General features: G+C 39.3%; 1 pseudogene; it reads right to left on the minus strand.

Moving 5' to 3' along the window:
* Positions 1 to 8,727: 8,727 nt before the first annotated feature.
* On the minus strand, positions 8,728 to 8,844 carry LOC115029313 (small nucleolar RNA SNORA17; annotated as a pseudogene).
* Between the last annotated feature and the right edge of the window lie 1,754 nt (positions 8,845 to 10,598).

A 10,598-nucleotide genomic window follows, 5' to 3' on the forward strand; every position in this document is an offset into this window, starting at 1 on the left:
CTGAAGAATGGGCTCCTCAAAACAGAAATGTTCTTCCCAAAACGTATGCTGAGTGCTGCATGGGGTATCTTATTTTGCATATGGCGGGTACAGAAGGAGAATCTGTGTGCTTGAAATTAAAACGTGAAACAAATGTCACCCAAAGAGGAATGATGATATGCATAAAGCTTTACCTCAATATCTTTTGAGATATTCATGTTTTGCAGTGTTGCCTAGGAATAAATATTTTTTATCTAACCCCGCCATATTTTCATCTTTAAACTGTCATTTCAAGATGGAAGAGTTCAGGGATGTCAATCTACTATTGATGTGTTCATTAGGATTTTATGTTTAATTTTGAAATATAAAATTCCCAATTGCAAATTAATTTAAAAATATAAAATTCATAAAATACTTCTACTTTCTTTAGCTTTGTATGCAAATTTTAATGATTCTGCATACACTGATGTGCTATAAATATCTTCAATATTATCATTGGAGACTTTTAAAAGGTGGAAGTGATGTCTAACAACAATTCAATACATATAAGATAATGATTATTGATTTAACATCCAAAATAAAGGTTTTTGAGAAGATAGATATTTAGCCGTTGATTTTTTTTAAGTTTGCGTGTAACCTTTAAGTGAATTATTACTACCAGATATCTTTTAGTAATTCTATAAATAAATTAAATTCTCATGAACATTCAGTCACTACCTCTAATATTGAATATTGTTTTGGATAATTTCTTTCTTTCCTTTTTTTACTAGATATTTTCTTTATTTACATTTCAAATTTTATCCCCTTTCCTGGTTTCCCCTCTGAAAACCCTTCATCACATCCCCTCTTCCCCTACTCACTAACTCACCCACTCCTGCATCCCTGTCCTGGCATTCCCCTACACTGGGACATAGAGCCTTCACAAGGCCAAGGGCCTTTCCTCTCATTGATGTCCCGTAAGGCCATGCTCTGCTACATATAAGGCTGAAGCCTTGAGTCCCTCCTTTTGTACTCTTTGGTTGGTGGTTTAGTCCCTGGGAGCTCTGGGATTACTGGTTGGTTCATATTGTTGTTCCTCCTATGGGACTGCAAACCCCTTCAGTTCCTTAGGTTCTTTCTCTAGCTCCTCCATTGGGGATCCTGTACTCAGTCCAGTGGTTGGCTGTGAGCATGCACTTCTGTATTTGTCAGGCACTGGCAGAGCCTCTCAGGAGACAGCTATATCAGGCTCCTGTCAGCAAGCACTTGTTGCATCCACAATAGTGTCTGGCTTTGGTAGCTGTATATGGGATGGATCCCCAGGTAGGGCAGTCACTGGATGACCTTTCTTTCAGTTTCTGCTCCAAACTTTGTCTTTGTATCTCTTCCCATGGGTATTTTGATCCCCACTTCTAAGAAGGACCAAAGTATCCACACTGTAGTCTTCCTTCTTCTTGAGCTTCGTATGGTCTATGAATTGTATTCTGGGCGAATATCCACTATCAGTGATTGTATACCACGTGTGGTCTTTTGTGATTGGGTTACCTCACTCAGGATGATATTTTCATTTTCTGTATCCATTCTTCTCTTGAAGGACATCTGGGTTCTTTCCAGCTTCTGGCTATTATAAATAAGGCTGCTATGAACATAGTGGAGCATGTATCCTATTACATGTTGAAGCATCTTCTGGGTATATGTCCAGGAGTGGTGTAGCTGGGTCCCCAGGTAGTACTATGTCCAACTTTCTGAGGAACCAGTAAACTGATTTCCTTAGGAGTGGGTCACTTATTTTGCGTCTGTTGACCAGTGATGTCCCAACAACCTCCAAACGTCTCAGGCTATTGCTAATGTTCTTTGTCATCTTCTAGAATTTGAAGACATCACATACCTGAATCATAGAACAAAGAGTAGCCGAGGTGGCGCTAGCCTTGATATTTCATCTATTTTGGTAGCTTTTATAGTAGTGAGAGGGGCTATATACGCTACCAAAGAAGAAACGTCATCACCAGTCTTCACTAGATGTGAACCCTGCAAATTACAATAATGACTTGGTTTGGCAGGACATACCCATTGGTGCAGTATGCCATGAACCGGATGGGGTTAACCAATAGCTCTCTGATCAGAGATAATCCCACTGAACACGATGAAACCCATACCTGGTATACTATTGGGCCAAGGACCCAAGTTCATAGACAGATCATAAATCACAGGAGAAAACCTACTCCTATTATTTCGCTAAATGGACACGTATTAAACAAACTCCAAATGACCTATCATTATACCCACAGATGCATATTCCAACCCTCATCAGAGAAGCTTCCACTTTTAGATAAGGATCAACACAGAGACCACAACTAGCCAAGGGTACAGAGACTAAGAGACTGAAGAATGCCTAGATCTAAATAAAACATGTCCATTATACCTCCTCCTCCCAAAGTCTCGGGGATCCTGGGAGAGGGCACAGAAAGATTGCAGGAAATATATGTGCGTATGTATGTATGTATGTATGTATGTATGTATGTATGTGTATGTATGTATGTGTATGTATGTATGTGTGCATGTATGTATGTGTGCATGTATGTATGTGTGCATGTATGTATGCATGTATGTATGTGTGAATGTATGTATGCATGTATGTATGTATGTATGTATGTGTGAATGTATGTATGTATGCATGTATGTTATTAACAGCAATTAATGAAAGATGATTCTATGAATTTGAAACAGTGTAAGGAGAGGAATATGGAAGAGTATGTAGAAAGAAAAAGGGAATGGGAAACAATGTAATTAGAGTCTCAAAAAATGTTTAAAGTAATTTTAAAGACCTATTAATTTTAAAATATTTTAAATATATTTTTAAGATTTCACAAAAACAGCACAAGAGCCAAAGGCTGCAGACGACAACGGACAGTGTCTACTAGGCAGATGCACATATGAGTTCACAGAGGCTGGGACATCGTGTATGAGACCTGCAGCGAAGAGACGAGAGCTGGGCAGGAGGGTCCACCCCCATTGGAGCAGCTATTTGAAATTTCCAGTTGAGTGGATAAGGGAGGTCAGTTTCTCTAAATCTGTAGGCCTTGCTAAATTACCCACTCTCAGCTGACCACACAAACTAGAATATTTTGGCAATACAAAATGGCCTTGACAAAAAAGGGTAGTTTTCTTAGCAAATTCTTCCTACGGGCAGGCAGCAATTTGCAGTTACAAAGAAAGGGTTCGTTGTTTTATTATTTATCTTGAAAAGAAATCTTAATAGAATCTGGAAAGAATCACAAATCTAAACTTTTATGGAGGAGCTAGAGAAATTACTTAAGGAGCTGAAGGGGGTCTGCAACCCTATAGGTGGAACAACAATATGAACTAACCAGTACCCCTGGAGCTTGTGTCTCTAGCTGCATATGAATCAGAAGATGGCCTCGTTGGCCATCTTTGGAAAGAGAGGCACATTGGTCTTGCAAACTTTATATGCTTCAGTACAAGGGAACGTCAGGGCCAAGAAGTGGGAGTGGGTGGATAGGGGAGTTGGGGGGGAAGGTATGGGGGACTTTTGGGATAGCATTGGAAATGTAAATGAAGATATACCTAATAAAAAATTAAAGAAAATAAAGAAAACAGCCATTTCTGCTGCAAGTCCTTAGAATGCATATGTACTCAACAGCAATTCTTTCTATTCTTTTTTTTCCCCCTTTGTTTTTTCGAGACAGGGTTCCTCTGTATAGCCCTGGCTGTCCTGGAACTCACTTTGTAAACCAGGCTGGCCTCGAACTCAGAAATCCGCCTGCCTCTGCCTCTCGAGTGCTGGGATTAAAGACTTGCGCCACCACACCCAGCTAGCAATTCTTATTAAATCATATCAGGAAGCTGAGGGCAGAAATGGGTACAAGAGATCAATCATCACCAGTCCAGCCTCAGTGAGAGTCACTTCAGTCAGTGTTGCTATTGTTCTTGTTTCATGACCTTAAAAGGTCTCTAGTTCAACTAAAGAAAAGGACATTCAGAGGCTGCCCCACCTACAAATCCATCCCATCCTCAGACACCAAACCCAGACACTATTGCCAAGAAGTACTTGCTGAAAGAAGTCTGGTATAACAGTCCCCCAAGAGGCTCTGCCAGTATCTGACCAATACAGACGTGGCTGTTCTCAGCCACCCATCGGACTGAGCACCGGGACCCCAATGGAGGAGTTAGGGGAAGGACTGAAGGAGCTGAAGGGGATTGCAATCCCATATGAAGAACAATATCAACCAACCAGACCGCCCCCTGCCCCCACCCCAGAGCTCCAAGGGACTAACCAACCAAACAAAGGGTACACATGGAGGAACCCATGGCTCCAACTGCATATGTAGCAGAGGATGGCCTTAACTGGCATCAGTGGGAGGGGAGGCCCTGGGTCCTGGGAAGGCTCCATGCCCCAGCATAGGGGGATGCTAGGGCCATAAGGTGGAAGTGGGTAGGTGGGGGGAGCACCTTAATAGTGGCTGAAGGAGGGGGAATAGGATAGGGGGCTTGCTGAGGGAAAACCGGGAAGTGGGACAACATTTGAAATATAAACAAATAAAATAAATAATTAAAACATGTGCCATTCTGAACTTCAAATTGTTCCCTAAGATTTTCTACATCAGAGCCACTAGCAAAAACATCTTAATCTAACTTCACTAACAATTTGTTTTTCCCGAATGCTTTCTAAGGGTGGTAGTCATAGCTGACAATCTATATCTCTAGGTTCTTTCCTCGGGTGGATCATTAATCTGTTCCAGTAGCCATGACTGAAATTGATCAAGCTTTGTTATTGTGAGTGCCCAGTGAGGGGCTGGAAGGACCCTTAGAGTTTTCATGGCTTCTTAGATTAAGAGAGATGTGAAGGCAGCAAGCAGAGAAGAACTCCCTAACATCAGGAGATCCCTAGAACACATGGTCCTTGGGGCCACGCCTATCTGAGCCACGCCCACCATGGTTGTGCTAGCCGGTGGGCCAAAGTTGGACAAGAGGATCATAATCATGATCAAAGCAAATTATACACAGTTCTAAAAAAAATTATAAATGAAGTAGCATGGGTAAGACGGGAAGGCAAAACAGTTAGTTAAGTCCAAATTAGAAACCTAATATGCTGCAGATGAAAACAAATTTCATTACCGTTAAATAATTACATGATGGTAAAATCTCATGTAATAAGAGTTAAATAGAAGACTGAGAATAAATACTGAGACTCCTTGAGGGCTATATTGTTGAGGGCCTTATATAAAAATTTGAGACAAAACAAAGAAGCCCTGAAGAAAGTCCAAAAAACTAATAAACAATGAATGAAATAACCAGAATCAAGGTATTTTCTGTTAAAATAATCTCAATGCAATTTTATGTGTTTGTATCACATGAAAAAAAAAGCGAATATACGTTCTAGAAAAACCCATATCTTAGCTTTTAAGATAGAATTAACATCAAATTCTCCTATAAGAATGCCAGCACAGCCCTGGCCAGCATGAGTGTTCACCATGACCCTCCTGCCAATAAATGACGTGTGCTCTGATGTTCACACGACCTGACAGGTGGTTTCTCTTTTTGGAGATGATATGATGATCTTTTCTGTTGATTGAATACAATGAGAATGTGGCTATTCAGAGCCATTGAAATATTTAAAAATATTGTTATGATATGGCACCAAACAATTAGCTTAAGAAAAAAAGATGTGTATAAAATCAGACAAAGACAAAACTCTTTTTCTGCTGAGGTTAAAAACTTTTATGCTTGTGTATACTCAGATAAGGGACAAAGGAGATGTTGGTCTCCTGCTGAAGCAAACCCCACAGTCATAAATTTACTGGAGTAATCCAGTGACCTCTTTTGGTTGGGAGAATTTTTTTTTCCTCAAATTATCCAGTAAGCAAGCCAACCACAAAGCAAAAGGATAGTATATCATGAAAAGTATTTAGGTCATTTATTTTGATATGTGAGGTTTGAGTTTAATTATTTATACAATTTCATAGTGCAGTAGTGTCCTGTTGTTTTTTTCAAAAAAATAATGAAGGTTCCTAAACACAAGCTTTCAGTAGAGTCTTGGCTAGGGAATCTTTACAGGAGCATATTATTGAATTCAATATTAAATTACATTCAAATCATTGGGGCAATGATAAATGAAATGTGTTTTAAACTCAAAAATTAGAATTGAGTGTATGCTTAAAAATAGGAAGTGAAGATATGGCTGACCTTTGCCCCAGTCCTATCTCTGGGGAGGCTTTGGACTTGAGGATGAAGTACTAGGCTTTCCTACCACAGTAGGAGAAATCGTAGATATCCAAAAGATGGTAGTGTAGAAGGTATACTCTGTCACTGAAAGAAACATGATTGCTTTCAAAATATTTATGAAGTCTACTTCCTGTGCCAAGCCTTTACTGGATTCCGGGAATATAATCCTGAACACAGCACAGCACTTACTGCCAAGGAACAGCCACATTAGTTAGGACAAATAACGTTTGTCCTGTAAGATGCTAAAGTCCAATGGCTTGGCATCGTAAAAGCTGGCCTCTTGGTGATGAGAGATCTTCTGTATTGTTATTCGAAGGGTGGGATTTCTTGCAGTGTTGTTTTGCTTTCTTCTAAAACTTGTTGGGGGGATCTTCTTCATCCTAGTATCTAATCAGAAGTCAGAATCTAGAAGAGGGTACTGAGGGAAAAAGGTGGAGATTGGGTGCCTGCGTTCTACTACCAAGAATTTGGTCAAAGCAGTCTTATTTAGCTTCAAGGGAAACTGGGGAATATGGGTCAGCTTTGTCTTGTGAGAAGACAGAAATATATTTTAGTGAACACCATTTATGTTTGCCATAGCACGTGAGGAGAAGTGACTTCAATAACTGCATCACGGTAACACAAGAGAAGAATGTGCATGGTAAACACACAGCCTTCTGGAGATCAAGTATCAAGGTTCCAAGTGCAATGACATTTTATTCCCTTTTCTGTTGCTGTGCCAAGGTGCTGGAGGCTAGCTACTTTATAAAGAAAAGAGGATTATTTAACTTAAAGTTTTAAAGGCTGAGTTTTCAAGAATGAACAGCCAGGTTCATTTGGGCTCTGATAAGTCCTGATATGTTATCTTCGTTCACAGCACACGTAAGTTAATGGTCACGTGTAGGAGACTTCCACTCTGTGACATAATCTTGCTTCATAGCCATTGGATCTTGGCAGAACTCACTCTTGGATACCAGTGTGGATCTCCTCTGACAACAATAATCCTTTGATGTATTTACCACTCAATGGGTCCTACCTATTAAAGGCTTTACCACCTCCTTAGCATTGTCCCTGGGGGAACCAAACTGTCAGCACCCGAAACTTTGGGTTCTGTGTTGGCACCATTTTAAAATCATAGCATATGTTTAATGAATATGCATATAATAGAAAACTTTAAAAAGCATATTAAATTAAGGGAAATCTTAAATGTTTAATACAGATTGATTTCTTAGTTGGAAAATATTAATTATTTTAGATTTACTTATTTTATTTTGTTTGTGTAACTGTTTTGTCTGAACGTGTTTTTGTGGACCACATGTGTACCTGGTTGTTCATGGAGGTCAGAAGATGGCATCAAATCCTCTAGAACTGAAGTTACAAATGGTTGTTAGCCTCCATGTGGGTGCTGGAAACCAAACTTGTCTTCTACAAGAGCAGCAAGTACTCTCAACTATTGTACCATCTCTCCTGTACCATCTCTCCAGTCTCTACAAATTTTAGTAAGATAATTGAGTCACACACTACTTACAGTGTTGATAGTAGGGTGAGCTCTTTATCCAGTTTGACATTTTATCCAGTTTCAAAACCTTGGTCAAATATTACAACCAAAAATTGGCCTTATCATAGTCTACTGATCTTATTCAAATTTCCTGAGTTTTATTGGCATTCCTATACTGGTATTTTGTCAATTTTACTAGCTTACCTAGATTTATTAATCACCCAAGGCAAGATACAGAATAGTTTCATCATCTCTAAACCCTCTATGCCACCACCCTTCCCATACTTCCTAATCAATTCTTTATTCTAAAGCTTAATGTTACAAATGTGTTTCATGTATAAGATTGTATATGTATATGGTTGCATATGTATATGATTTCATATATATATGATTGTATATGTATATGATTCTATGATACATTACTTTTGAGTTGAGCATTTATTACTCACCATCCTTTTCTTCTTGAGGGTTAGGGTTAGAGTGGAGTCCCCACTGTGTCTTCCTGGGTGATCTAGAGTTTCTATGCAGACCAGCTTGGCCTGAAACTTGAAATAACTCCTCTACCTCTGCCTCCCAAATTCAGCAATTGCCTAGCACTCAACACGATTTTCTGCAGTCACCAAAGTTGCTATAATTGATTAATGAACTATTAATCACCTCTTTTATTTCAGGGAAGCATTCTGTTTTTGGAAATCCCATGGCTGTTTAGCCATTTGTCAGTAGGATAGCTATCCTTACTTCACCTTGAGATATCATTAGTGAAGGTGCTTGTGCATTCACAAACTGTTGTTTGCAGAAATGTAAATTACTATTTCTCTAGTGACACCTGCCTGACTTCAGACTGGTGCGGATCTCAGGCTAGCTTCCTGTTAGGACCCCATGACACCAGGCTGGTTATCATCTCACGTTAGCTCCTCATCCCAGCCCACTCAAGACATGTGGTCTCAAGCAGGGTTCTTCTAGTCTCCACCTTACTCCCTGCCCAGGGAGCCCATCTGGGCATGAGTGGCACTGGACTGGTGGTTGTCTCAAGCTCACTTTTTTCATGGAGTATTAGGCTTTCAGATGGTCACAACACTGAGCATAGACATAGCCTCTCTCCTCTCTGCCACCTACTGATGCACATGTAACACAACACTCACACATGCAATGTCTCTAGGTGAAGGAACATACTAATTATATATAAATTAATATATATTAATTAAATTTGTTCTTTATAAACACACACATATCTATTATAATCCATATACATATGTATATTAATGCATTCTACTTACTAACACCTCTGCACGCTCTTACTCTCTTATCTCCTTTTACCCACTTCAACTCCCACCCCCCATAAGTTCCCTTCTTGTGTGCAGGTATTGTTTTGTGACTACTGTGTTTAATCAATGCCATCTGTGTGACCATGGATTTGAAACTATCCATTGAAGCTTGGTGGGTCTTCCCTCTCTTTTTGTTTTAACTTTAATAAAAAATGACAAGAACACTATTAAATGTTATATCTTATGTAAGTGAGTATCCTGTGTTGTTTGAAGGATTTTGCATTCCCATGCCTAAGTTAATTAGCCTTCTCTGGTTCCTAAAGGCCTTTGGTTCGAATCTGGCCTTTGGGTTCTACTTTCTTTTGCTTCTACTACATCAGTAATCAATGTATTCAGTTATGATCATGAATGCTTGCCTTTGCTTCTTCTGCTCTGGATCCACAGGGGTCAAAAGAGCTGCTATTATCCGTTTTGCCTCTAAGCTTCTGTTTGGATGTCTGGTGCATTTGCATGCTTCACAAACATTTCCAAGGAATTTTGGCATTTCTTTGTTGTGCCTCTTTCTCTGAGACATGAACCCTTGGATTATGGAAGGCAGTATAGTGAGCATGGTCTCACATACAGTCTCCTCTAGTCCATACAGCCACCCTGCAGAGTAAGTACTCAAATCTTTGTTTTGCTAAGAAGGAAGCAGAAACACACAATTGAAATAACTGAAAGTTATGATCTCAGTAAACTCATCATAGGATGTTCAGCTGCGGCTCTTCTGGTTGCTGTGTGATATTACCCAAAGTGAAAATGAGCTGGCATCCCCCCTAAGATCCACGGTTGCTGTTCCCTTACTGTCTATCACCAAGACAAGATTATGTCACGTAGTGTTGCAGTTTTTTTAGACCTAGAGTTTATAAATGAAAGCTCAGCAATTAAGTTTTTCATGTGACGCTTCTGATAAAAGTCTAGATAAAAGACACAGATAAGAGACTAAAGTCACGTAGGAGAAATAAGTCACATTAATTTATAAATTGGATGCAAAAAAAATCTCTCTCATCATGAAAGTTTACAATATGACATAAATAAAAGATACCCTCTAAATCACTGTAACTCTAAACATCAATGAATCATCTCATACTATGATAGAATTCATTCTTCAATCCAACCGGCAGCTCGTGCTTCTGGCCCAGGGCCACTTCAAAATATGTGATGACCATGGCTAGAGTTTTATTTTGCTCCATTCTGTCCTAGATACATTCTAAAAGGCATTTATTTATTTCTTCTTTCTCATCTTACAATTAAAGTCTTAAAAATATGATGGAATCTATCACAAACCTATGTAATCTCTGAGTACTAGTGGAGAGATCGATATATAAAGAGATCAAAATTAAGTAAAGGCACACTTGCAGACAAAGTTACAAAAGGACAGTAATGAAGGCTCCAATCTTAAATTCACTCCCTTCTTCTTTCTTGTAGCCATCAGGAACTCTCAGAAGGTCAAGAGCTGAGTAGAAACATTTTGTGTCTACATACCTGAGAGAGTGTGGCAGAAAAATCTGCCAAGATTTTGAAACATCCTTTGTTGTTGTATGTCTTGCCTGCTTTGACACCCATTTGTGGGCCCATCGTTAAGTTTTAGAATGTAGCTAGGAATTAAGCCGTTC

This window comes from Mus caroli, unplaced genomic scaffold (genome assembly GCF_978045245.1).
Source record: "Mus caroli unplaced genomic scaffold, Mus_caroli_1 scaffold_12, whole genome shotgun sequence".
NCBI classification, from domain to species: domain Eukaryota; kingdom Metazoa; phylum Chordata; class Mammalia; order Rodentia; family Muridae; genus Mus; species Mus caroli.